The following is a 2427-nucleotide window of genomic DNA, read 5'->3' as shown; positions in this document are numbered from 1 at the left end:
GGGAGACGATGAACGCCCTGACCCACAAAGGATTGCTCCTTGCCGTCGCATTGATTGGCATGACACCATCCAGCCAGTGGAGCCAATGCTTCTCCCGAAGTTACGCATCTATTTTGCCGACTTCCCTTGGTCACATTGCTCCATTGACCAGAGGCTATTCACCTCGGAGTCCGGATGCGGTTATCGGTACGGCCGAGCGTGTAAGGGAAGCCACACATGGCCGCGTTCCTCAGAAGATCCCACAGCTTGCGCCGCGGGCTCCAAGGTGCAGACACCACAAGTGTGTTGTACCAGCCTGCCCTCGTGAGAGGACAGATTAGATTGTGGATCTCAGGCAGGGCTTTCTGAAGGATAGTCAAGGCACCTAGAACGGCGCATATGAGGCGCGCCGCTTTCCCTATGTGTTCAGACGCTTTTCTCCACGTGAAATGATATTCAAAGCGCCAGCTACGTCAAAGAGAAAAGATAACTCTCCACAGGCTAGACTACCCTGGCGACCTGCCGTCGTCAGCTGCTTTAAAGCCTCATTGAATTGAAGCCTGAGAGTTTTAACGCCCCCAGACCCCGTTCCCCACATGCCGGTTTCGGAATCTTGGCCCGAATTCCCTTTCCCCCGTTGCCGAGTGAGAGACTCCACCATGAGAAATAAATCCCACGATGGCTCCGCGGCCTTTCCAAGAAGGACTTCCTTGGGGGTTAGGACCGACTGACCCATGTCCAAGTACTGTTCACATGGAAACCTACTCCGCTTCAGTCTTCTGTGTTCTCAAACAGAATAATCGCTACTACCACCAAGATCTGCACTAGGATTACACGATAACACGCAGGCTCACGCCAAACGCTTCTTCTCGTGCCCTACGCCCTCCTACGCGGCCCTGGATTATATGAATATATTACCAGTGGACCGGCGGACCATAGGTGATCTGCTTAAGCATCGTCCATTTTCGGGGCTGGTCCATTCGGCAGGTGAGTTGTTACACACTCCTTAGACGGTTTCAACTTCCATGATCACATTCCTGCTGTCTAGATGAACCAACGCCCTTCGCTGGGATCTAATTAGCAAATGCTTAGGTACCTTTGGTCCGCTTTCGGTGCATCCCGCGTCGCCAATACTGCTTACCAATAGTGGCCCACTTAGAGACTCGATTCTAGCTGCTACCTCAATGAAGAAGGAAGCATACCGCGCCCATTTAGAGTTTGAGAATAAGTTGAGGAAAGAATCTCCCCAAGACTTCTAATCATTTGCTTTACCTGACGCAACTCGTATTGTCTCTAGCTATCCTAAGAGAAACTTCGGAGGGAACCAGCTACTAGATAGCTCGATGAGTCTTTCGCCCCTTTGCCTTGATCCGACAAGCGATTTGCACGTCAGCACTGTTACGGTCGTCCACCAAGGTTTCCCCTGGCTTCCACCGGCCCAGGAAAAGCTCGCTATCTTTCGGGTCCCAGCGAATGTGCTTTGCTTCAGATCCTTTTGAGAATTCCATCCGGACCGAGCCCCGTTGCCTTATAGTACCCTGATTGAGATATAGTAAGTCACAGGTGTTGTCACTTTCATTGCGCGTCGTATGGTTTCTTATCACCAAAACGCTCGCACATTCGGTAGACTCCTTGGTCCGTGTTTCAAGACGGTTGGTAAAAGACCGTGTATCACTCCTCGATCTGTGAAGATTACGGGAGTCGTGCCAGCGATCATATGGAGCTCCTGTTACTCTCGCCTCGGGCTGATTCTATTCATCTCCCGCGCCAAAAGGCATCCTCCCGGAGGAGCATACGCTCGTGACGAGGTCACCAGCCCTCTAGAACAAGACATACGAAGTCTCCAATAGGTCCCGCCTCCTGGACGCAGCGGGCAATAAATTGCCACAATACTCGGCGCCCCTGAAATCCCCGAAGGGAGTCCAGGCAGAGATGGATTGTTACATCCCACCAAGCCGCAGGTCCAAAAACTAGAAGCGGCCGCTGACTCCGTCACTATCTGCAGTGACGGATGTCGCCATCACGGGTCCTATACCCTTGGCGCCCAACGATGTCAAAGACTGTTTCACTCTCTTTCCAAAGTGCTTTTCATCTTTCGTTCACACTACTTGTTCGCTATCGGACTTGGTGCAATATTTAGCCTTCGCAGAAGTACACCTGCGGATTAGTACAGCACTCTCAAACTGCACGACTCTTGGGTCTTACAGCCAGATAATTTAGTGACACGTTCGCGTTAGACGGTCCCGGATAAATCCGGGAGTTGAACGGGACGTTAGCCCTCCATGGTGGCGTTTTCCAACGCGCTTAATCTAACTGAACGCGCCACACTGGCAATGCAAGTCCTTGCACTACAATTCCGCGGCTTCTGGTTCCGTCCACCGCAGATTCGAGCATAGGCTTGATCCCTGTTCACTCGCCGTTACTCAGGGAATCACAGTTGTTTTCTTG

At 51.9% G+C, this 2427-nt stretch overlaps 1 pseudogene; it reads right to left on the bottom strand.

Moving 5' to 3' along the window:
• Positions 1-2427, bottom strand: LOC145718865 (28S ribosomal RNA; annotated as a pseudogene; the record flags this gene model as incomplete).

Source organism: Leptonychotes weddellii, unplaced genomic scaffold (genome assembly GCF_054177405.1).
Source record: "Leptonychotes weddellii isolate Sample4059 unplaced genomic scaffold, ASM5417740v2 HiC_scaffold_23901, whole genome shotgun sequence".
Classification (NCBI taxonomy): domain Eukaryota; kingdom Metazoa; phylum Chordata; class Mammalia; order Carnivora; family Phocidae; genus Leptonychotes; species Leptonychotes weddellii.
This window is presented reverse-complemented; position numbering and strand designations above follow the sequence as displayed.